Source organism: Heliangelus exortis, chromosome Z (assembly GCF_036169615.1).
Source record: "Heliangelus exortis chromosome Z, bHelExo1.hap1, whole genome shotgun sequence".
NCBI lineage: Eukaryota > Metazoa > Chordata > Aves > Apodiformes > Trochilidae > Heliangelus > Heliangelus exortis.
The window spans coordinates 32,469,401-32,496,539 of record NC_092454.1 but is presented as its reverse complement, the minus strand read 5'-3'; the positions used below and the strand labels follow the sequence as shown (position 1 = coordinate 32,496,539).

The following is a 27,139-nucleotide window of genomic DNA, read 5'->3' as shown; positions in this document are numbered from 1 at the left end:
ACAGTGTATCTCAAATTAATGTGCACCAACTAAGCCATTAAAAACTGACTGAATCGATACTGCTTCTTGATAACTATTCCAGATCTGGATCAGAACACACTTTTTTATGGAGTTGCTTGTCCTTAGGTATATTTATGCTGCATCACCATGAAGTTACAAAACTGGACATATGGCTGAAGTTCTCATAGTAAGATACAGAAAAGTGTAAGTTATGAAGTTAACGGAACAAGAGGCAAATTTTTTCCTAGAGCAACCTCATCTGAATACAAAAGCTTTGATAAATCCCAGTGTCCTGGTTATTTTATCCCTTGTACAGGTTTGGCTGTCTATACTCCAGATTAGGTTTGATAGAGTGCAGCTGCATAACCTGGGTACAGTCTGATATATAAAGTTCTGTGAAAGAGCAGTGAGAAGCAGCACTGGGGCTCCCTGATTTGCTTGGAAGCTGGAGGTAAGGTCAGGCAGTGGGTCTTTGAACTATACAGCAGCTGCAACAATGCCAATAACACTTTGCTAATTCCATCCCTGACAAGACTTCGTTTGGTTTTGATCCACCTTTTTTCTTTTGTTTGTTTATTTGTTTGGTTTGGTTTTATTTTGTTTTGTTTTTTGTTTTTTTTTGTTTTTGTTTTTGTTTACTCAGATTATGTTATCTTTGTGATCCTTATTAAAAATGTTGAAGGCAATCACTGAAATCTTCTATACTAGTGAGAAGGACTAGACCTACTCTCAAGAGGACTACTTTTGTACAGAAGTTTTTCAAATAGTTTAAAAGCTTTACATATTGTTTTTATTATTAAATAAAATAATAGTGCAAATATTGTTTTAATTAAGCATCACTTTCAGAAGTGAGCCCTATTACTGTTTTATGTTTGTCACACAATGGAGACAGGAAGACATTCTGTACTTTTAACAGCAGGACTATAAAAGACCAGGGCTTCACTGGCTGTCCTGCTTCCTATCATCATGAAAGTGGACACTTCAAGAGCTGACTGTGGATGTGGTGCATTGCTGTTACGGAGACATTTTCTAACATAATAGGGTGTGCATAATGAGAGACCACAGAAGCTGAGCAAGAATGAGAGAAAAAGAGTAGAACATGGGAAGGGAAGGGTAGAGAAGGGAAGGGAAGAGAAGAGTTAAGAACAGAATTAAGTAACACAAAACTACTCTTCTCACTCTAAATTTATGAAAATAGTAACAGGGCTTTTAGTATCATTAGTTCAGGAGAAACATCTGACAGTCATTATAAGTCTACACAAGTGTAGTATATTAACAAATGTTCAACATGCGTGGAAATAACCAGTGTGAATGAAATCGTCCACAGCTTTTGGGAGCTACACACAGGTGATGGCAAAATGCGATATTTTCCAGTACAGAAGTTATATTCAGCAACCATATTCAAACAGCTTCAGCAGTATGAAGCACAGGAGATGCAGAACAGCAATCAATACTACAGGAAAGAGATGTCATATCCCTTTACAGACTGATAAAATGCACACCAAGATGGGCACTGTGACTCATGAGACAGTGAAGGATGCTGTCTCTAAGAGCTAAGTTCTTCACTGGTTAGTTCCCCAGCTTTGGTCCATCACTTCTGGAGCTGTTTAAATTTTTGTAAGTCTCTCCCTTTGAGGGCAAGTGATTATTTAGAGGTAGCTGAAACAACTGTTGAAGAGCTGGTTTACTTTACATGGACATAACAATTTTCTGCATTCAAGAGAAAATGATGAAAAAAATATGGAACCCTCCAAGAATGGACAAATATGAGTTATACAACAAATGAGTCATATACAAGTAAATCCTAATGATTTCTTCAGAATTTTTCCTCTGAATATGCGTGACCTGTATGTATTAACTTATATAGTGGTGCGATGTAAATATATGTGACAAGTATTTCCTGTTTTACTGATAAGTCCTTGAATTACATAATTATCAAATTTCATCACTGAAACCAAGATACCCTTCTTTTCTCAGTTCTTTTCCAGGTCTCTCTGCCTCAACTGGAAGAACCAACCATCAGGTCTTTAAATCAAAAATCCTATGCTGGGGATCAGAGACTAAAAAATCTGAGGTATCTTATTTTGGCAGCCCTAAGAAAAAAATTTTCCTGCTGCCAAAATATCAAAATTTTGGAAATTATTGATGCTGGTTTTTATCTTAGATAGTATACTGTATGTTTTGGTTTTTTTTTTTATATCATGCAGTGCAGATTATGCCACCTGTTCCCTTCATGGATGGAAATCACAGAAGCAGGCAAGATAATACAAAAGTAAGGAACCAGTGAATGTACCAAACCTACTAACCCTACTAACTGATAGGACAGAAAAAAAAAACAACTAACCAATGAACCAACCAACCAAACAAAACCAAAACCAAAACCAACCAAAAAAACCTCCAAACAAAAAAAATACCTACTTCTCTTTTTAAATACTGTGATGATTGAGGCTCATAAATGCCTACTAGTAGAAGGAGAGGTAAATGAGGTATTATAACATATTTTACTTAGAATAAGGAGCATTAATCAATGACACCAGAAGTCAACACTTGCTGTCAATCACAAACTAATTTTACTTTTACACCTGTACAGAAACCTTACTCACTACCTAAATTTCTACCCAAATCTTGTCTTCCTACATCAGATTTTTAACTTTTCAGTAGTTGTGCTTGAACATTCTGAGATGTGAGTTCACTTGCACCAAAAAAATTCTTAGGAGTCTCAGACATTTGTTGGCAAAAAGGGGCAAATGTCTGTTGTGGGTTCTTGGTACACCTAGGGCAGGACTCATAGTAGTCCTAAGTCCTAGAAAGAACTCCTTGACTGTTTAAACCAAAAGGCAGTAGGGTCAAATTTGTACTCTTCATATGCAATCAGATATCTTTGCAGGTATCAGCACTAGTAAAATAAGAATGTAATTTTTTCCCCCTTTTTTAGCTAGCTTTTTACTAGTAAACAAGTTTCTATTTTATGATAAAGTTCTCATTGATTTCTTGGGAAATGGGAGTGCTAGTACGTTCAGTTCTCCTCCAGCATCTATACCATTTTCACTACCTTTGCCTTTCATTATAGATTCTGAAAATTTGTGGGGGGCAGGTGTAGTGCAGGCAACTGTAGGGTCCTTCACCTACAGGAGAATAAGCCCAGGCACTGGTATAGATTAGTGGTTGACCTGCTGGAAAGCAGCTCTGGGAGTCCTGGTGGACAAGTTCACCATAAGCCAGCAATATGCCCTTATGGCCAAGAAGGTTAATGGCGTCCTGGGGTGCCTTTGGAAGTGTGGCCTGCAGGTGGAAGGGTGGTTGTCCTGCCCCTCTTCTCTGCCTTGTGAGGCCACATCTGAAGTGTTGTGTCCAGTTCTAAGCTCCTCAGTACAAGGTAAAGAGCTACTGGGTAGAGTACAGTGGAAGGCTTTGAGGATGGTTAGGGGGCTGGAGCAACTCTCGTAAGAGGAAAGGCTGAGAGAGCTGGAACTGTTTAACCTGGAGATGAGAAGACTGGGAGGACACCTTATGAGTGCTTAGAAATAACTAAAGGATGAGTGTCTAGCGGATGGGGCTAGGTTCTTTTCAGTGGTGTCCAGTGACAGGATGAGGAGCAATGGGCCCAAATTTGAGCACAGGCAGTTTCCATGAGAAAAACCTTTACTCTCAGGGTGACAATGCACTGGAACAAGATTTGCCAGCTGCCCAAGGAGGTTGTGGAGTCTCCTCTGGAGATACTAAAAACCTGCCTGAGCACTATCCTGTGCAACCTGTTGTAGGCAAACTTGTTTTAGCAGAGGTGTTGGACTAGATGATATCTAGTCCCTTCCAATCCCTAACATGAATATGTGAATTTTTATGTTGTGTTGATATAATATATATCTTCTGTTACTTTACATAGCTTTTTCTCTTATAACTTTCTCTTTGCCTCACCTGATGTTTAGATTCCCATGAGGACCAATTTGAAGTGAATCACTAGTGTGCTACACACACTAGTGTGTTTCTCACAAAGGGTTGCTCTTGTTGGCTTCCTGCAGTCAGCAAAGAGCAACCTCGCTCCATGGCTTAGAGAAACTGTGCAGTTCAAAATGGCATAACATATCTTCTGTGCTGCAAGAAGACAGAGAAATTCTGTTTTACCTCTGGCTTCAAGTCTTATTTAATTATTTTACCAGCACTGGAGCAGCTGTAACAGAAAGGATGCAAATTTCCATTCTCTGTAGCATGCTGGCTATTGCAGGTCCTATACTTAGGGATCTTTTTCTCTTCTTTGGGGTATTGCTTTAGGAACATCAGGTACCCATAACCAGGACAACAAGTTTCCAAAGTTGGCAATGTACCTAAAAGTTAAGTGCAGCTGCGAATGTGCTGTGTACCTAAGCCTCCGACACTGCTTGGAAGCTCAGTGTGAGAGGGCATTTACTCTTTCCACAGACTGGCAAAACTGATCAGTCTCACTGAGTGCACAGCTCAGCTGAATTTTAACTGCATCGGGCAGGGTGTCCTCTGGAAAGCCACTCTGGTTATGATTTCCCTGCCCTATCCCTTTTAGTTTAGCCTATAGCAAACCACAGGACATCATGCCATTAAGTCTGGTGAGACTTTTGCTTGACTAAGTAGTTCTCTAAGAGTCCTGAATTCCTTGTGGCTTCTGCTTTGCTTTTTTCATACAAACATTTTGAACGGGAGAAAAAAAGTGTGGTTTGTTGGTGTTCTGAGTAAAGGTTTTTCCTATGTAAATTATTATATTTTTCTCTTTTGGATGTGGATAAATAGTGTGTTTCATAGTCTTTGAAAATTCAGTAAAAGGAAAAAAGAAAAACAGAATAAAAAGCACACAACCTAATTAGATCTCTGCAGACTTCAAATCTAGTTATGCAAAAAAAAGTTACAAGAAACTATCTCCCTTTCCTTTTGATACAGGTCAGTTTCTTATAAACATATAATCTTTCTGTGGCAATTTTCTTCCAACATGGACCACCAGCAGTACAGGCTTTGCTGGCAATACTTCCTGCCTATGGTAAAACCATGTTCATAAGCCCTTGACTACTTTTAGCTGGTGGTGACCAGTGAGTACTTCCTTTCTTAGAAAACTGATCAGGCCAGCAGGTGTTACTTGGTGCTTATGTGGAAAAGAAAATCTCCCCTCTTCTGCTGACATAATTTTGGGAAGTAGGTTGATGTGTGCTTGTGAGTGATGCCAGGCCTTTTGCCACAGAGTGACAGCTGATAATTACACTTTTCCTGGAATCATCTAATTCATCCAGTAAAGGACAAGACACTTTTCCAGTATGTGCAAAAACCAAATACTATCCATTTGAACTGCATATAATGTATAGGGTCTTCTCAGTAAAGGTGTACTGAGAGGGATATAGGAAAAAGTTATCATAGAATCACTGAATTGCCTGGAAAACTGAACCATATATGATCTCACTACATGTACCTTGTATGCATATGAGGTGTATATATATGTCTGTTATATCTGTCCATAAAGGTTACAAATGCTCACTAAAACTACCCTTTACATAAGTACAACCAAAGATACCTAACAATAGTTGTAGACTACAACAAACCATATTCTCAAATATCTGGCACTGTATAGACACAAATCCATCCATGGGCTTTGAGATGTCATTGAAATGGGAAATGTTGAACCTTAGGTGATTATTAGGTGACTTTCCATTATGAAAGTAATTGTTCCTAACTACGAGGTAAGGATGTTCCTTTGGATATGAAATTATGAACAGCATGGTCCAAAAGTCTGAGACAAATGTGACCAACTAAACTGGTTTCAACAATCTACCTTCCCATAATTTCTTGGGGGTATTTTTCCACCTGTCAGCTTCATAGTAAGAATCCTACCACTTTGAGACAGTTATTTATGTGACAGGTCTGATCTGAAAATAGTCAAATCATATAGACACAGCCCCACACAGCCACGTACATACTCAGAGAGATGTGCTACCCCAGGGATCCGGAGTGCCTGGAAAAGCTTTGCAGGTAACACCAGTGAACTTCGTAACTTCTATTCCACTGCAAGCTTTTTTTTTTTCCTAAATTCATTTGGAATAGATGACTAGGATGTTACCATACTGGTTACATTACGTTGGTTAGGCTTTCAGATCAGACTAGGAGCAAACCCAGCTGACAGAACTTCCTTTTGTGCTCTTGGGAAAGAAAAGCATTCCTGTGCTAAAACTGCTGTACTTCCCTGGCCTCTGACATTGTTGATTATATGGTGCTTATGAGAAAAATGGGACAAGAAAGAAAATTCACCTGATGAATCATTCTGTTCCCATGACAGAGATGTTCATTCTCACGGAAGATATTTGTTCATTTACAAATATCTAGTCTGGGGAGTAGAAGCAGTCTAACCAGAGGAAAAAGAATGAGGAACTCTGTTGAGCTGAAACTCTCCAAGATACACAAGAGTTTAAGCTTAAGCCACAGGTAGCCACTCCTAAGAGTGTTCATCCTTACAGTGCCAAGGAAAAATATCAACACACTCTTGAGAACCAGATGACAAGGGCAATGAAAACTGGAGCTATATTTCACCTGACATCTCTGATACCTCATTAAACCTCTTCCTGCAGTACCCTCTGCAGTAACTGGACATGTATGTACACAGTGATACCTTTTCTTCCAACGCTGTTCACACTGTTTCCTCTTTCTTTTGACTCTTTGACATTGCAGCTGGAAAACACCAGCAACCAGAGGCTCTTGTACCACCGTCATGAATATGTGCCTAGGTGTCCTGTTCTCTCCAGATGAGCATCCCATATGGCAGTTTGGCAGCACACACACTGCAGCTCCTTGCACTGAGCACATCCAGCGACTGCAACATGGAATTGCTCAATAAAACTCAGCCTATCCAGATAACAGCCTGGCCCTGCACTTCAGGAGTTTGCAAAGGCTAAGCAATTCCTCTGGTTTTCCCACACAGCTTTTTTCCTTTCTTTGAGCCAACCAAAGTAAAACAGTAGCCATACGAGCTGCTGGGAGATTTCCCAGTGGCAAGGTTCCAATTGAAGTGCCTAGCAGAAATAATGTAGACTCAGGCTAGAAGTGCTGCATTTATGACCAGCTCAACTGATACATATTTCTTTTTTCAGAATTATTTTACTAGACAACATCAGTTTTCTCTCTTGACTCCTACACAGCACACAGAAGTCCTTAAAAATGATGCCAGATGCAGGCATCCATGCTCAGTGAGAGCTGTTTTACATTTTTGCTATGAATCCTGTTTTCAGTTCAAAGGACACTTAGTGTCTGTGTTAGACATGAAAGGGACATCTCAGACATCAGTATTTTAGATCAAGATATGCTCACAATGACAGCTGATGGCAAATTATAACTAGCAACTTCTGCTTTTAATTTTCTCTACTTTTTCACTACATTTTGCAGCTGGTTTGTGAACATGAGTGCTTAAAATGCTCTGCCTGACTAAAGAGAAGTTTGTCATATTGAGTACTGCAAAAATAGTTGTTTCACTCACACATTTCAAGAGTGAGGAGTGTGAGGAGTGCTGCCTGTGAAGGGATAATGGTGATTTATAACTTTTTTTTTTTAGGAAATACATATACAGGTTTTTTCCTGTGTAAACACAACAAAATGCTTATTTTAGCCTGTGTCTCTAAGCACAGGTCTCTGATCTTGTTCCACAGATGGCTCCTGCTCAGCAGATGGAGTGTGCCCCTGGACTTTTCAATCTTGGAGTGCAAAGTCAGGCCTCGTATCTTTTTAAAAACATCCCAAATCCTTTTCAACACACAAAAATTTGGTGATTTCCCAGCTGATAGCATAGTGGTCCTTGTGTTAAATGCAAACACATCTTTACTTGCTGGTAAAACAGCATTATGTTGTCTGGACTCAAAGGAATCAGACAAGGGGACTTCACCTTCTCTGCAGACACTGCTGAGCCTGCAAGATGCTCTCCCACACTTTTGTTCCACCAAATACTAACAATTTAATTTTCTCTAGGTGACTATGACACAACTCACTCATGAATAAAATATAATACCAGTTGTTTTATATGAGGTGCATCCAGAATCTGTAATGCTTTATTTCTAGATATTTCTGAGACTTTCTAGTTAACAGCCTTGCCCTGTGCTTTGTAAGAGTGCAGTGACATAGCAACTCTGTAATCCTTCTCCACGCTGCCAGGTACTTTACTCTGAACCAAGAAAGCAAAACACTACAGAGTGACACCTGTAAGTTCCTTTCGTCCTGAACCGTTCTAAGGTTCTTCTGGACACATGAGGCTGGTTTAATTCCATTTTTACGGGAGATAGTGCTGTCCCATTTTAGAAAGACCTCTTACTTTGAAATTGTTAGTTTTTGAGCTTTTAGCAGTTTAATAAAAATAATCCTTGAAATAAAGTATTTCAAGCAACCACAATGTAGACTGTGAATCTGAATGCCAGTTGAACCTAACCCTCATCATTATTCATGTTGAAATAATAACAGACTGTAAATAGAAATAGCTCCAAAGGAGCTATTAGGAGGCCCCCTAACTGACTTTAATAAGCTGGAAATAGAATCACAAGCTGTAATCTTTCTTGGTTTGGATCACAAAAATAAAAGCCAATATTGAAGATTTATGAGACCAATTCATGAATTGTCCATACATTGCATAATATGCTAGGAAAATAACTTGACATATAAAAGCCAAACTCAGACTTTGTTAAGCATTTTGAAGTGCAGTGTTGAGAAGAAATGCAGAAAATAGAAAAATATGCAGATTGGTGTATTAAAACTTTCTTTGCTAGCCCTGTCTCAGCTATTTACATGTTAAACTTAAGATTACAAATCAGAATGTTTATTCTGACTTTCAACATTGCAAAACTACTTGACAACTTCACAGCAGATCATTCTGCTACCGGCACCATCATTAATAGTAATGCATTCTGTAGTAACACCTCAGATAACATACTGTTGCATAAGGTGAAGGGTCATAGAATCATAGAATCACCATAGCTGGAAAGGACCTTCAAAATCATCTAGTCCAACCATGAGTCCTACACACCATCCTAACCACTAAATATATCCACCTTGATGGCTACCTCTGTAGAGCCCATACCAGTTTAATCAGTGGTAAAATCCCAGGAAATTTAGCATTTATTTTATACAGGGGAAGGTGGAAGTCTATATGGTAGTTTTATGAACGAAAGAATATTGATTTGATCCATGTAATACTGTTGGGTTGGTTGTTTTGTTTTGTTTTGTTTTGTTTTTTTCTTACGTATCTTTCAGTCCTATATCCAGAAAGGTAGGATGTGTTTCTCAGTTGTTGAAATTTACTATAAAATTAAGTGGATTTAACTTAAAACACTTGGAGTATGTCGTTGCCCACTGATGTACTCACTGCTCTAACAAATATCTTCTCAAGAATATAAATAGCCAGTACCACAGACTGAATAGCGAAGTCAGTTGCGTTTATTTGCTATTGGTGGAAACCATTTATAACCATTTTGCCTACTAATCACTTTGGTCACTGGAACCCTCTTGCCAGATAAAATACCTAAGTGTTACTCTATGATCTTCCCAAAATTTTAGGGTAAGGTGCATATTGATGTAAAGTGTTATTTACTTTTTGAGTTCAGTAGGTGACCTGCAATTGGAAGAAAAATATGATTCATAGTAATGGAGAAATGAAGGATTTTATTTGTGTACACTTAGTAGTGAGAGCACTCCACTGAAACAGAAAACGAAACTAGTATTTTCTTGTAAAGAAAACAAAGTTAAAATCTTTTTTCTTCTTCTTTTTTTAAGAACATTTACAAAACACCTCTAAAAGAACATACAAGTGTTTCTATGTGCTGGTTAAGTAAGATATTCTGAGCTTTATTGCTTTTTCTAAGCAACGTTTGTCACTTCTGAAGATGTTACATAAACTGTCTCTTAAACACACAGTTGTGAGTTTACTGCAGCAGGCTATCTGTACATAGAATCATAGAATCACCATAGCTGGAAAGGACCTTCAAAATCATCTAGTCCAACCATGAGTCCTACACACCATCCTAACCACTAAATCATCTCCCAGTGTGTCACATCTACCCATTTTTTGATACCTCCAGGGACAGCAACTCCACCACCTCCCTGGGCAACCCGTTCCAATGCTTCAACACTCTTTCAGTGAAGAAATTCTTTGTAAAACCTAATCTGAACCTCGCCTGGTGCAACTTTAACCCATTCCCTCTTGTCCTATCACTAGTTACTGGGGAGAAGAGGCCAACACACTCTGCACCCTCTCCAGAACCTCCATGTCCTTCCTAAACTATGGCACACAAAGCTGCACACAGTTCTTGAGGTGCAGCCTCACCAGGGCTGAGTAAAAATGTAAGATCATCTCCCGGGTCCTGCTGGTTGCCCTGTTCCCGATACAGGCCAGTATGCCCTTGGCCTTCTTGGCCACCTGGGCACACTGCTGGTTGATTTTCATCTGGCTGTCAATCAGCACCCTCAGTTCTTTCTCTGCTGGGCAGCTCTCCAGACACTCCTTCTCAAGCCTGTAGCACTGCTGGGGGTTGTTGTGGCCAAAATGCAGGACTTGACACTTGACTTTGTTGAAAATTTATATAGTGGGCCTCAACCCATCCATCAAGAGCCTCCCTGCCCTCAGACAGATCAACACTTCCACCCAGTTTAGTGTTGTTTGCATACTCACTGCAGGTGCACTCTGTATCCTCACCCAAATCATCAGTGAAGAAGCTAAACAGGAACAGCCCCAGCACTAAGCCTTGGTAGACACCACCCCTGAACAGCCACCAGCTGGACTGAACTCCATTTAACACAATTCTTTGGACCTGGACATACAACCAGTTTTTTATCCATCCAAGCACTCAGCTGCCAGCTTCTCTGGGAGAATGCTGTGGGAGGCTGCATCAAAGGCCTTGCTAAAGTCAAGGCAGACAACATCCAGAGCCCTTCCCTCATCCAGTAAGTGGGTCACCCTGTCATAGAAGGAGGTCAGATTAGTCAAACAGGACCTGCCTTGCACAAATCCATGCTGACTGTGCAGGATCACCTGGTTGTTCTCTGTGTACCCCATAGCAATATTCACAATGATCTGCTCCATTAGCTTCCAGCCATTTCCTGGATCACCCTTCCATTCCTCCTTACATATAGGGATTGGCTGATTTCCAGTCTGCCCATGCCTCTCTAGTCAGCCAGGACTGCTGGTAAATGATGGCAAGTGGCTTGGTGAGCACCCCTGCCAATTCTTTCAGATCTCTTGGGTGCACCCCATTCAGCCTCATTTATTTGTGAACATCTACATTGTGTAGCAGGTCACTGACCATCTCCTCCTGGGCTGTGGGGAGGTCATTCTGCTCCTGGTTCCTGTCTCCTAGCTTAAGAAGTTGAGTTTCTTCTTTATAACTTGTCCTATTGCTAAAGACTGAGGCAAAGAATTCATTAAGCACCTCAAGTTTTCCATCATCCTTTATCACTATGTTTCCCCCTGCATCAGATAGGGGATGGAGGTTGTTCTTCCCTGGTTGTTCTTTTGTTGTCAGTATATTTATAGAAACTTTTCTTGCTGCATTTCACCATAGAGGCCAGATTAATTTCTTGCTAGGCTTGTAAAGAGATGTTGTTGATGTAGCTGTCTTTGTTTAGACCAGATAATTTAGCAGAACATAAAATTAGCTATCACAACTACAGTAGTACTGGTTCACGAAAAATAAAGGAATACAAATTTCAACTTTCTGTAGGGCTGCATCAAATCTACCAAGTGGACAACACCATATGCTTAGACACACAGAAAATGAAAAAATAGAACCATTTGCCAAAGCACTAGTAGTCACTGTACAGGACCCACATTTTTTTTTTTTTTTTTTTTTTTTTATTATTCTAGCACACTGCCGTTTTGCAAGGTCGAATGTTTTATGATGTATTTTCTTAAAGGGGACTTCCCCCTATATTTTTTGTTTCCTTACTCAGCTCAGCCATTCCATTAGGAAATAGGAGCAGAATAAAATATCTGCAAATTAAACAATTTTTTTTCGGATTTTTTAATCTATCAATATTCTCCGCAGTGCAATGAATTTGTGTATCACAGCAACATAAAGAATTTTATCAAGTGCAAAGAGGCAAATTTTAAAGAGATTGAGTCTATATTATATTGCAATAAACCCCAGTTATTTTCGTGGTACCTTGCAATTATTAAAAAGCTCAAAAAATTCAGACAACAAAAGAGCCAGGCTGATCTCAATGTTGGAATTAGTAACAGGGACATGGGTAACATAAACATACCAGCTACACAACTGCTATTAAACTTACAGTCCCTACACTGATAATGGTGTTAGGTATGGCTGCAGAGGGTCCTTACAGCATAAAAAATCCCTGAACTGGTGACTTTTTTGTTACGATGACTGAATCATTAAAGAGCTGGAATTCAGCATTCTTATTAGCTATTATTTACATGTCTTGGACGATTGTTCATTCTTGAGCTTTACAGAAAAGTCTGTGTTCAAACACAAGCAAGCCAGTATCTACCATTTACTTGTAGATTATAACAATTTAACCAATAAACATGACTCCAGAGATGAAAGCATATTCTACAGAATTATTCTTTTCTCTATAGCTCATTTGAAAGATAGTGGTGTAAAATAAATATATATTAACTGAATATAGTTATTTTAGTTTCATTTTCAAAGTTATTTAAACCACATTACTATAATAAAAATCCTGATATTCATCCTTGACCCCGCTTTTCTTCATCCAAAAGTTATTCCAAAGAAAAAGGTAGTTTTCTTGAAGATGTTAAGAAGAATGGAGCACTCCAAAATCTTTTGAATTAATTCCTTTAAAATTCTATCACTTTTGGCCACTCTAAATGGCTGAATTCATCATCTTTTTTTCCCCAGAAATCGTCCACAAAAATCTATGGTTAAGATTTTAGAATAGCATGATATAATTCCCCATGGCAAAGTTTTCATAGTAGAATTACAGTCTAGGCAAACCAATGACAAGCAGCAAAATACTCCTGGGATGTAATGTAATTAGTCTCATGATAACCTCCACCCTCTATTTGCTTTATTCTCTCTGTCGCTCATCTAAATTGTATTTTTACAAAGAACTGTTCAGTCTGTCATTAAAACACAAAGGTTTACTGAAAGACTCTCAAAAGGCTTAAACTTAATTGATGTCCAAACCCTCTCAGACTGCAAATCAGTAACAAAAGACGTTTCACCTCCTTTTTGCAAACAGAGCAGACGTCTAAGTAAAATATCACCTCTGGAACAGAAGCAACTGACTTTTATGTTCTCATCACAAAAATAGAAGCTCTCCACTGGTGGCCTTTGTTATTTACGACACACACATGGCAATCTTTGACATTCATTTCCTTGAATGTAAACAGAAGATACAGCCTCCCTCTCCTGCAGTTAATTAATTAAGTGATAAAGTCTTTCCATATATCCCCTTAATTCAAAAGTCTAATGAACCTGTAATACTTGTATAGTTCTTAAAATGAAGTGCATAAAAAAAAATTATATATCAGGATAAAATAGATTAGTGAAATAGTACGCTTCTTCTTACTATATAAGGGCTTTTCCACGTGCAACCTTCAGCAATGAAATAGATTAAATTATCTTAATATGGGCTAAAAGTTGGGTTTCCATTTGACAAAGAGCCAGTTGAAAAGACTGGATCAGTGTGGTACAAATTTTATGACTAGTCTACTCAACCCTTTAATGGGATCAGGATATGTAATGAAATTAAGTATTAAGACTCAACAGACATCAAGCAATAAACCAAAAACTGTAGATAAAATATACATTCGTTAGAACTAAGATGTTTTCAGACAGGCTGTTTTCTCTGAAATATATTACAAAATATGAAACTTATAAATATATGCCAGTTTTGACAAAGAAAAGAGAAATTTCAAGTCACATAGAAATGCACTAATGGAGGTAAATGTTCAAGAACATCGCGTAAAATGTGGAGAAGCAGCTTGTTTTGCCTTGTTCAGATGGAGGACTTGAACCTTGGCTCTGTTGAAGTCTCCAGGGCAAAGCAACTGTTCTGGTGTAAAAAAAAAAAAAAAATTTTGGTTATTTTAATTTTGCTTTCATGAAAAGTACTTGAAGTCTATGAAAACGTACAGAATATTTATTTGTTCTACAGTGACATGAGAATTTTTTTTTTAAATTTTTTTTAATTTTTTGTTTTTGAAGAAGGGAGAATACAGCTTCTTGTCCAATTCTGGTATTATCCTGTGCTAAACTATTGTTTATGAAACTTGCTTGGTGTGCATTGCTGACTTAACATTCTGTTTCCTATAAACTCATGAGTTCTGAAACATAATAACTGGGGAAAAAAAGACCCTCCCAAAACCAAAGAATATGTAAGGGTGTTGTTTTGGGTTTATTAGCAAAAATTTCTGATTTCTGTAAGGGCTGGCAGGCTGTTCTTTTTTTTTTTTTTTTTTCTTTCCTCCATTTTAAATTTTCAAATAAAATTGGTCACAAGAGTGTGAAAAACTGAATATCTTATATGATGAAATCCTGCTTCTCTCCAGAGCAAGCAGAAAGTCATACCATCCAGGCAAAGCAATTCAATTCATATTTGTATATAGATAATTTAAAAACTGAGGAATTATTTTCCTGGACATCTGATAGCTACTCTACTAAAACTTGAAGTTTTCTTAGGGACTTTTCACAACCTCTCCACCTGTATGTGTAATCTTTTGGTATGACCAAGCATTGGAAAAAAACTCCGTAAGAACCCATTATCAGGTTAAACAGAAAGCCCCTGCAAATTCATAAAAATGAAAACATCATTCATTGGAAATAAGATCTGCTCCACTTACATTTCCGGTTACTATTTATATAGACAGAAATGCATGGCTGAGATAAGGCAGAAAACGGGGAAGAAAGCTAACAAAATATAGACATCAATTCATAAAGCTACATCCCAAATGTAATTATCAGTGAAATCAGTAAAGGATAATTATTTGACAAAAGCTGTCTTATTCAAATAAGAAAGTAAGTTAGGATGCCAATATTTAACCCGCATCACAAACTATTCAATTATGGTCATTTAGGTCAAGAGTAGATCTCTGTGTTCTAGTCACTCACCATTTTTTCTGCTTTCTGAAAAAAAAAACTTGTTTAAATGCAATAACAGAAAATTAACTGAGTAATTATATATTTCACGGCAACTGTGTAGCACCTGACCTTCATTTTCAAAAATGTCAAAGCCTAGCAGTTCTTCACTAAAATCGTGTAAAATTGTGATAGGTCAGCATTTCTACAGACTAGAATCATGGTAACACCAGTTTGCAGCTTAAATGTAAATAGATTCAGAACAGTGGCCATTTGGGAATTTTTTGCTTTTACATGTGAATCACTAAGCAGCCTTTAGGCCATCTGCTTGGGAGCCCTGTATTTTATAAACACTCATATTTTATCTCAGTTGGTGTTTCAGACAGCTTATGATCATTGATTTACTGTACTTAAAAGGCAATGTTTAGGCAGCTGAGTTTTTACGTATTTTTATCCATTGCTGTCAATGAATGCTTCTACAGCTGGCATTATTTATACAGTTATGTAAACTATGGCTGGGCTTCGTTTCTTAAGCTGAAGTTGTGTAGTAGATGATAGAACTGGCTCAGAAAGAAAACCACCCAAAACCCTCTTCTTCCTCCTACAAATTACTGTGATTTTCTGAATAATGTACAACCTTTTTATACAGATCTTCTTATGGAGTCTGGGATCTCCATAGAAACTGGTTCTATGCACTCATTTGTTAAAGAGGGAAAGTTATACCAGTGCAGCTTTCAGGGACTAACTTGGCTAAACTCTATGACTGCACATCAAGAATCCTAATAGTCCTTAGTGAGTGAGGACAAGGAAAACAGAGGCCTCACTCTAGGTAAATTAAACCCATAATGATCTCAAAAATAATGCTGCCATCTGTTGCATATCAAATACACCTCAGTTTATCATGAGGAATTTTACCAGGAAGATGAGTGGCATAGATGTTCACTGCACCACCTCCTGTCCTACTGCACAGGAACCCTCTGGTAGACACATCCATTTAACATAAAGCTTTTGAAAATCTCTGTTTTCCACCCATGTTCTTCAAGCTCCTAGAGTCCTTAGCATGCATGAACACCTCTGCAGGAATTAGGCCATACTTGATTGCCTCTACTATTTCCTCTAATTTCATTAGGAAGGACGTGTTCTCAGGGGGATCTGACATGGGGGATTCTCTACAACTACAATCTTGATTGCAAAGTCATAGTGGTCTGACATCTTTAATCACTTAGGCATTAGTTGTCTGAAATTTTATTTATATTAGATGTATTAATGGATTTGTTCTTTTAAGACCATGTAATTGCTGCTGTGACGACAACACAAGCAGTGCAAGCAGCCTAACATTTTCTGTTATACCCCTCTATTTTCAGTCATTTTCTGATATAGATAAAAAAATTATAAGAGTACAAAATTCTTATGGTTATTGTCATACACTGCCTAACTTTCAGGACTACTTGAAACTGTGGTAAAGGAAAATGCAAATAAGCAACATGAATCCTTAGGGACTTGAGTACCATACACCATGAGCTCTTACTCTATTGTACTACACTGTGTCCCAGAAGAATTCTACAAAAGCTGTGCAGTTAATCTCTCTGATACTTGCTTCTTTGAAAATTATTGTAGTTCATGCACTTTTTACATACAGTCTGGCTACCTCTTCTCCAGCTCAGTCAATAGTACTGGAAACATGTACTGGGAACATTTTGGTAAAATAATCTGCATAGACCTGCTGTTGAATTTATTTCGAAAGCTTGTACATCGTAGATGTAAGAAAGAGCCCATTGTAACTAAAATCCTAGACCAGAGCATATGTTCTCATTCTGGAAATTGTGATTGCACAGTAAATGGTTAGTGGACCTGGATAGATACAGGTATGCTGGGAGGGAATACAGTGATGGAAAGAGCAAAGCCACCATATATGGAATACGCTCTCAATTACTCCCTTTTTCTTTCAGTTCTACTAAGGTTATTTTCATTCAAGATGTGCATCCCTATTGTGGATGTAGGGCAAGTATTTGAAGTTATTTTTGGTTTTGTGTAAGTTTAATGGCATCTGTCACATCCAAATGTAGAGCTGCACTGAAAAATACTCTGAGTTGCACTATACCCACTGGGGAGACAGTATTCTTCCTCTAAAGGTGGATATTTCTAATTGAATAAGAAGAATATGCAAGGAATCTCCTAAGAGATATTTTCACGATAAAACTGCAAGGAAAAAGGAACAAATCTTCCTCCCCCAGCTGGACATAATATAAGATTAGCCTGATCCTAACTTATCTCCTAACATCCAACTTATTCCAGCAAGGTTTCGGGCAAGATTTCTCAAGGTGCAATGGTAAATTCAATAAAAATGACCACCCTGGCCTAGGCCAATTGAACTGTACTGATCTGACCACTTCATGAGCTGTACTAAGCAGCCAACCTTGTACTGGAATACTGGATAGTTACCCACTGCCACAATACTGACATATGTAAGATTTAAAAACATTTTCAGATCTATTCATATGTAAGATTTAAAAACATTTTCAGATCTACTTTGAGCAAGGTTTAGGCAACTCTGATCTTTTAACCCTTCAACAAAGCTGCTTACAATCCAGAAGGACTTCAGCTGCAGCTAAGGCAGTACTCCACAAGAGAGACTGATAATCTAAATTTGAGACTTTTACAATGCTTCGTATGTGGTCAGTGGCCTTGCAAATCAAGAGACCACACACGCACAAACAGAGGCTCTTATAATTGCTTCACATTTTCACCACCTGTTCTGGAGACGTATTATCAGATGTGAGGCAACCAGTAAAAAACACTTTAAAAGCTATAAACAGAAGTAGCTATGTCAGAGACATGATAAACATTTCAGTGCAAATTATTTGTGTAGCAGACTCTGTAATTTACACGATGGTATGCTGCTTTGCTTTAAAGCATTGGTTTCAAGTTACAGGATGTCACGGTTACTGTTTTGGGTAGGGAATATGTGTGTTGGGGGGAACAAAGGAGACCACAGACAGGTAATATTTCTTGTTTAACAGATAATGTCAAAGACAATGCTATTTTTTTGTTGCCTTTACTCCTTCATCTTCACCTCACTCTGCTTCCTAAGTGTGAAAGCTTGGTTTAGTTTAGAAAAAATCCTTAAGAGTACCTACCATGTCTTGTCATTTCATAGCCTTCAGAGATGTTCACTTAGTGTGGAAATGCTGGTATCTCCAGTGAGAGATTAATAATGAAATCTATATTAAAAAGCCCAAAACAAAATGGTAACCTTACCACACACCATTACTGTTTTTTTCACAGAACCATAGAATCAGAGAATTAGTCTGAATGGACTAAAAATTAGTGGAATATCATATTTTATATGTATGGCTGAAGGGAATATGTAGAAGAGAATTTGACAGAATTTTAGTTTTTGTTTTTAGTGTACTTTTTCCTGAAATTTTATTTATCTATCCTGGCCTCTTCTTCATTTTGTCGAGCATTTTCAGGACAGTGAATTCTTGTCTGTAACACTCTTTTATCAGTAAGAGTGTATTTTAAAAAATTGAGAATATCTGCTATTATAAATATACTAGTCAAAAGCTTATTTATGACATAGGGGCATTTACTAGAAACCCATAACAACTGCAACTGGTAAAAATTATGGCAAAGAATTTTCCTTAAATTGCTTACTGCACTGGGTTTAGAATTTCAGCCCCTTCAGAGTCAACCTTCTATCTGTGATAAAACTATTGTCACTTGGAAATCTTGTGACAGCAGTAACTCCCAGTTACACAACTGCACATCTCCAGAGATAAAATGTCAAGATTAATGCAATTTAGCACTGAAAGTATCCTGCACAGTTCCGCTTTATCAGCTATGATAATTTGGTTTTATTCATTCGGCAGAGCATAAGTACCATTACCAGCATTTAGTAAACAGCCACAGGCTGGTGGAGCACTCCACAGTGCATGAACAGTGCATCTTTTCATCTTTTTAAGTTCTTTTTTGTTGTTTTGTTTTTTTGTTTTTTTTTGACCTGCATTACAGATATGACAGCTTGGGGCAGTTTTTGGTACTACTATCTCAAAACAACTCTTGCACAAGAAAAAGCAAAACAGAGAAGGACAACAAAGATGGACAGTGGTATGAAACAGTGGTCATACAGTAAAAGATGAGTAAAAGTAAGTACTTCTGTTTGGAAAATAAGGAGTGAGACAGGAAGAAGAAAGGCAAAAGGAATCATAGAGGCCAATAAAATTATTACTGTGGGGAAAAGGTCTAATGAAATAAGCAAGAGGGACAGGCAGTGAAATCATCATACCCAGGCTTAATACTAACAGAAGACAAACTGACCTTCTTAATACCTCCAAGCTGTACAACTTGGAGGCTTGAGATATAGATGTCTCGACACTGCCTATGGGAGGTTAGGCAATGTATGATAGGAACAGTCACCCTATCCTCACCAAAAATGTATCAAGACACTTTTTAAGACTGTACGCAGGGCTAGGTGGACTTGGGTTGAATCTGCTGCATCACTTCACTATGTTACACTGCTTTACAGTGGTGGTAATGCTGGGTTTTAGTGTGGAAAATTTCCCTAACCCTTGCTCAGAAGGGTATCTTCAAACTTCTCTAGTGGCTGGCTAAGTGTTTGTCTAATTTGCTAATGAACCTCAACCTCCAGAATGCACTTCACTATCATGTTATTGCTACAGAATCAACAGACTGGCTTTTTTATCTTCTTTCACTAAGAGGTGTTAACTCTCAGCCAATCCTCAACATCTGCTTCCCCACACATCTCTAGCAAAGGTTGTTCTGCTTCTTACTATCCCTGATTTATTGCCTTAAAAATCATAGCGTTAGGGGTTGGAAGGGATCTCTGGAGGTCATTGAGTCCAAGCCCCCTGCCAAAGCAGGATCACCTACAGCAGGTCACAGAGAAATGCACCAAGGCAGATACTGAAAATCTCTAGAGAAGGAGACTTCACAATCTCTCTGGGCAGCCTGTTCCCCTGCTCCATCACTCTTACAGAAAAAAAGCTTCTCCTGGTGTTGAGGTGGAACTCCTGTGCTTCAGTTTGTGTCTGTTGCCCCTTATCCCTTCACAGGGAACCACTGAAAAGAGACTGGCCCTCAAATACTGGCCATAACTTTAAATATCTTGTATCATGCATGTACAGTGAGTATATCCTCTGTGGCATTGGTGAAGCTCTGGAATTTTGCTTCAAGATCACTCAAAGAGCAAGTACTGAACTCACACTAATGTCAGTACAACCTCGTCAGAGTCAGGTGAAGAGAACTGGGAAATGAAATGAAGTATCCGAAACCTAAGCAAAGTTTTTCACTCATTTTAATAAGCAGCCAGGCAGATTCTTACTTCTCAAACTACTTAATTTCTCATTCATGTTTGCAGCAACAGCTAAAGCAAGGGGGGAGGAGCCAAACTCCAGTTTAAAACAAAACAAATATGCCTTAAATGTCCAGAAGTTTTCATACAAAAATTGGATGCAAGTCTATGTTCTTGAACATGCAATTGGAGAAAAAAATAAAGCTGTGAATTTGTAGTAGACAGATGTAGATCATTATCTTGAATCCAAGCCAGGATAGCTGTTGCTGACGCTCGTTATGTCATGGAAACAATTGTGTATTTTGGTAAAGATGGATTGAGGGGTGCACAGAGCTTTTAATTACCCAAAACTAAGTGGAGATAGTTGTGGAATAGTGATAAAATACTATGACTTAAATTCTCACTCAGCTTTTCCAGGGATCCAGCTCAGCAAAGTGAGAGTTAGGGGGAGGCTCGCTCTGCCACTACCTGCAGTCAATCACTTCTAAAAAAAGCCCAAAACATTAATCCTTACTAATTTAAGACAAACATAGCTACAGTGGCAGTGTATCCAGCCCCAACTCATGCTCCACACTAATCTCTAATCAAATTGTATATGGATGACATTTAGTGAGACACTACAGTGCAGTACTTACTTGCACATTCTGTCCTTGTCTCTAATTCTCTGTTCAAAATAATTTAGCAATGCTTGCTTTTATCATGAGAAAAACGAATTGAGTACATGTAACACACACACACACTAGGTGCATGTATCTCTCTCCCTGTAAACATCACACATCCCTGTAAACATCCTTCAGAAATCACAATTTGAGTATTTTTTCTTTTCAAAAGTGCATGAGCTGAATATAGGCACAATTTTACTTACAGACAATATAAGATGAATGCCTGTTTATAAGAACAACTCTTCCTGTACCTACAGCAAAGGGCAGAGATATTGAAAATTAATCTGTCCTTACATATCCACAGGATAGTTGTGAAGTGATCACAGTTTTGATATTCTCTATTTTTCAACTTTTTGATTCTTTAGCTTTAACAGAAGTAGTGTCCTACCTGTTTATTGCAACCACTTACCTAAACAGCAGGAGTTTTATATCCAGCTGATAAAGCTCAGACCTACAGATTTTCCCAGAATTCAGAGATTTCCCCAGGTAGGTACAGCATTATAATAAGTTCCCTGCTTTACTGAGCTGTGTTTTAACCACGAGGTTAAATTTGCAAGAGAACAGAGGGTCAATACACAGAGAGGGGCTGGTACATGCAGAAGATGCACAAAGCTTTTGTGCCACTTGACTCACAGTTACTGATTTAAAGATTGCACCAGAAGATTATCACAGACTTCCTTACACTCGGTCATAGAAGCATTTGGTCAGAAAAACCAAAAAGAAAATTTTATTTCCCAAATAAAAATTAATGGGCTTGATATACTACAGGGCTTTCCTTCTGTCTGTTGTTTTTATGTGCCCCTTGCATGAGCAACCCCTGCAGTATTCATTGGCTGCATACTAGAGCCAAACAGTACTGTTCAGCTTTACATTTGCTAGTTATAGCACACAAAGACACAAAGGCCTAAACCTTTGGAAAGAGTTAATGCTGACACACCATTACATCTGTGTGGAAAAACTTAAATAGGCAGAGATATATTCCTCCTTGTCTTGAAATGCCTGGAATCTCACCTGTCCCACAAACGTTTTACATATGGAGTAAGCATATTATATGTATTTCTAACACAAAGTTTGTGCTTTTTTTAAAATTTATATATTTTTAAATCCGTTAGTGTTCCATCTGTTGTGTGTTGAAACAGTGTGTTTCTTGACATCTTCAGTGCTGTCTGAACAACAGTTATAAAGGTCCATAAGCATCCTTCAGCACTGTGGGTGACGTGCAGATATTTTAAGATGTTTGCTGAGACAGCCTGTGCAAAGGGCTTGTTTTTGCAAGTGTTTGTGTGCATATGCATGCTCGATCCCTGTGTGTGGCCTGTGTGAATGCTGAATGCCATTTACCCTGGAGGCTCTCTAAACCACCCTCTTCGCCTGTGTAGAAAACACATCCCTGCTGTAACTAAGCAGAATTAAAATAGTGATTTGTCCATTCTTTCTTTTATATACACCCACTCTTGCCCCAGTGAACGTCCTCTGCTGTTTTGCTACATGTTCCCAGCCACAGCCTGAAGTTCCCCCTGCTTACCACAGTCACAGCAAAGAGAGAAAAGAGGAGCAAGGCCCTGCAGGCACACTGCCATTCTCCCTCTGTACAGCAACCACTTCAAACTTCTCCACCACACCAGCTCTTTCTGGAGCTGCCCTTCCACGCTGCTTGCTTGATCCTCCTGCGTGCTGTATTGCTACTCTTGCTCATTACATCCCCCTGGCTTGTGCTGCTCTTTCCCAGAACTTTTCACTGATTTAAGTCTCTCACAGCTCAGAGGCTGCATGGCTGAACTTCTTACAATTTTTATGGGCCACGAAAACACCGTATTTGTCTATCCTATTAATCTGTTCCTTCTAAATAAATAAGAAATGAAATAAACCCATCAAAAATATCTCATAGAACCACCTTTTGACTTGATAGCTATAAAACTTTTGAAGCAATTTGTTTCACTCCTTTCCCATTCATGCTTGCCACTAGCAATCTGCAGAGTTCACTTACTGATTAGTGCAAGCTGTTTTGTTTTTACTGCAAAGCCTTTGATCAATAATCTCATACTTCTGTGGTTAGTTTTAGAATCTAGAATCATGTTCAATAGTTGATCAAAATGTTGCTAGCATATAAAGTTCAATGGCAAAAAATAATCCTCCCACTTCATTGTTCATACACTGAAAATTAAATTTTCACATCTTTGTCAAAAAACCTTATTTCTGTTAAGCAATGCATGATATTTGAACACTCTCTTTTTATTTCTTTATCACAAGAAGTACTAACAGTTTTATGCCCAATTTTATGCTAGGAAAACTACTGTAGAGGGAAAATAAATTACTTTCACAAGGATTTGAGAGTCTTGCTGATGTAATGGGTTTCCATTAGCTTATATTGCTTCCAGCTTGGGAAGGCAGATTGCTCAGATTCTTTTTATCTACTTTTGTTACCCACCTCGAAGCTGTTTTAAAATAATTAAGCACATGGCCAGGAATGACAAGTTCTTCCTCCTTCAAAGCTGGGTGCTCATCTCATATTTTACTGCTACGTCAAAATTGCACGCATCACTTTTGCAAGTAAGGAAAAAAAAAGATGGAAAGACTGGGGGATCCACAGTCCAAATCAAGAGAATTGGTGCCAATTGGGAATTCCACCCCCAGACCACAGTAGACTTACAGTACCTGCTGGTGATATTGTATCAATGCCTTGGTGGAAACCTGTCAGAAACCACGAGGGAAGACAAGTGGGCAATGAATATGATTGATAAGCAAGCTTCAACTTTATTGAGGGGTCAGGGTTACATTTATACTGTTTCTGTTAATTATGACTACAAGTCAGTTACTGATTGGCTACTACCGAAAAGTTACATATGCACGCTCCCCCACTTGGGCATTTTCCACCCAGACCCACACCCTGTTTACTTGCTACCTTACTTTTTCAAACTTTGTAACAAAATCGCCGAGGACTCTGTGTCCTTGCCACGTCTGTTTACCAGGCCATTCTCCAACAGAAACCTAGGTCCTTTAGCCATTTACCTTAGTGAATCCCAAACTTCCCTTTTTCTCTTAACTTTTTTATAATACAGGATGTTTGTACCCATCTACTGTGTATGTATGTGCTCATCTCTCTGTGTCTGCATACCTTCAGAATCTTTATTTTAGGTATGTCTGCTTACAGAGATCAAGAAAAGTCCCCAAGGAAGCATGCCTGTGAGAGGAGAGAACAATGCATGAAGAAATAGAATGGTACTGGACAGTTTTTCTCTTGCCTTTGTGAGGTTAAATATCCCTTACAGTTTGGGAAATTGTAGTAGAAAGGCAGCTCAGTAATTACTTTGCAGTCATTCATGTAAACAATTTAATAATGAAAATGAAAAAAACACAGTGGACTCATCATCTGACGCATGACTATGCTAAGTTTCAGTTAGAGCTGTTATGACAGAAAGCATACTAAAATAGCTCAGTTTTTTAAAAAATCTGAGATAACTAAATCTCATATCTGTTCAGAATGTCATTTGTGTGTCTCAGTGGAAAAAAGGTGACAGTGTGGAAAGGACATACAAATAGCAATCTGTTAGAGTAAGCTGTTGTCTTTTCTGGATATCGCAACATCAAAGCTCTCTTGATTTTATTTTTTAATTATTTATTTATAATTTTTGCATAAGATCATAAGCTTAACTCCAATGTTTCCATTTTTTTTCCATTTAGTGTGAGTAAATATATGAAGCTATTGATTAACAATGACTTCAGAACACTAAAATGACAGCTATTAAATTCTTTGATTTCTTTTTTCACATTTACAGTAGGTGTCTTGCAAACCAGTTCTGCTTCCTGACCAACAGGAATTGTGTATATATATTTGAAGAATAAGGTTACATGTTTTCTATTATCCATCCATGTAAAAAATATTAGAAAAAAGTGGCACTGATGATTCCACAGGTACCACACACTTGAGTTCATACTGCAGGTTTTTAATTTTCTATACTCCATCATTGCAGCTGATAGTGCAGTCATAGAAGGTGCAGCACAATAAAGGGCCATTTTTGCTGATAAACCTAAGCAATATGCTGTGCCTGCCAGTGTAGCCTGGGCTGCCTCCTTTTTTATTGACAGCAATCTGGAAAGGAAATGGTGGGGAATTCATTTGCCCTTTTGCCTGAAATCACTGAGATGGTACTGAACTTCACAGTTGTGCTGCTCAGATTTTTATTTCAAGAGAAAAACAAATAATAAAACTATTCAATTCAGGATTCTTACTTCTTTGTGCAAGATGTGAGACACTAGCCCCATTTTAATTCTTGCAGTAATTATAGCCTGGTATTTCCTCTGTGTTTTCGAACTGCTACTGCACTCTTCCCACACTGACCAAGAGGTTGTGTAGCATTTCATTCACTGTTAAAGAAGCAGTTTCATTTCACCCTGTGAACACCTGTGTCACATTGCTGGCAAGGAAACTAAACCATTCATTCTGCCTTGCTGTGGAATTGACTTTATGAATTTTTTTAAGAACCTGAAGAGTACACAAGGGTCCTACCTTGTAGACAAGAACTGGCAACTAAGGAATATCTGTAAAAATTCTTATTTTTAAGCTTTTTTATTTCTCTCATCTTGTCATGCTCCTTTAATACATCCATGGTACTTCAGCTGGGAGGAAAGTGCCACTTTCTGAGGCAACACCATAGGACCAGGAGCCAGGTACCCAGCAGGTGCAACAGCATCTCTGGGGTTTTTAGCTAGGGATGAGCGGGAGACCTCTGGCTGTTGTTGGGCTTCTTTTTATTAAAATTAATTGAAATAAAAATCTCAAATTCTCTTATCCCCCCCTCCCCAGGGTGCAAAAAATTCCTACAGAGGGAGACAAAAGCAGAGGATTGTTATATGAACTATGAAACTATTTTGGATCTACTTTGTTTTCAGTACAGATATAACAAATAATCTCTTGTGCTAGTAGTCCTGATTGGTTTCTTCTCCACCAGCATTTATATGACACATAGGAAGAAGTCAGTATGAATTCCTCATGAAATAATAGACTTAATTTACAAAATCTACAAAAACAGGGGCATAACTGTCATCCAGTATTGTTTTCTGACTAGCACCATTTGGTCATATGAACGCTGTAGCAGCACCAGGTTTTGCTTCAAAATATGGCAAGCAAATTACTCAGTTTTCTGACTTATCTACGCTTCTGATGGGAGTCTCAGCATCACTATGCTCTTTTATGCATTGTACTGATTCTGCAGCTTGAGTTGCCAAGCTCAAAACCTTGCTCCTACACAAGCTCCCTGCACAGTGCTGGTCCACAATGCATTGATCCACTGCGTAGCTCCAAGGTAGCACAGGAATTCACAATGAATTATGCACTGGGTCACACTACAGGAAGCCTAGGGTAGTTTACTGTTTGTTGGGGCTAATGAACTTTAGCTCATTTTTTGAAAAGTTTGTGTGCCATGTTCAGTGATGGCATTGTTAGGCACTCAGTGAAGTGGCCCACTTAACTTTCCACTAAGGGAAGGGGGCTCAGACATGCAGAAAAACACATAGCAAAATTAGTTAGAGCCCTTTTCTTCATCCTGTGCTATCTCCTGCTCTATCTGTCACTATTTTTACTACACCTACTTAGTAAAGGTAAACTTCTATGTTTAAGGAACATGTACAGTGTCTGATGGAATGGAGTTAATTTTATTCAGAGGTGCCTTATTCTGGACTTGTGCCTAAAAGTGTTGATAACACACGATGGTTTGCTTGTGGCTAAGCAGTACCTGCACAGCATCAAGGCTTTCTCTTTCTTCTTCTCCCTCTCTGGCCTCTCAGAAAGTAGGCCAAGAAGTTGGACAGATGACCCGAGCTGACCAAAGCTTAGCTTAGCTGCAGCCTGGAGTCAACCCAACCAAGAATGCAATTCTTTAAATAAATTATTTAGCTCTTCAATATAGTAGAAATTTAGAATAGGAGGTTCTGACTTTGGTGAGCCTGGGACTGGTCACTGATGAAAGCCCAGCTGCATGCACTTCATATGAAATATATGTCTCATTTATTCTTGCAGATACCAGCAATGTACTTTAGAGTATACTGAATATCATGTGTACATGTTTTTTTGTGGTATTATCCATTCTTTACAGAGAATGGTTAGTACTCCAAGGGATCTATACTCCAGGTAT

The 27,139-nt window shown here is 38.4% G+C and overlaps 1 long non-coding RNA gene across 2 annotated transcripts in view; it reads right to left on the bottom strand.

Moving 5' to 3' along the window:
• The window catches only part of LOC139790314 (uncharacterized), a 64,943-nt gene that overhangs the window by 415 nt on the left and 37,389 nt on the right, over nt 1-27,139 (bottom strand). For both annotated transcript variants that reach the window (XR_011723456.1, XR_011723455.1), the window contains exons 3-4: nt 18,170-18,253; nt 3,916-4,092 (exon numbers count right to left, since the gene is read on the bottom strand). This is a non-coding gene — a long non-coding RNA (uncharacterized lncRNA). The remainder of the gene's footprint in view (nt 1-3,915; nt 4,093-18,169; nt 18,254-27,139) is intronic.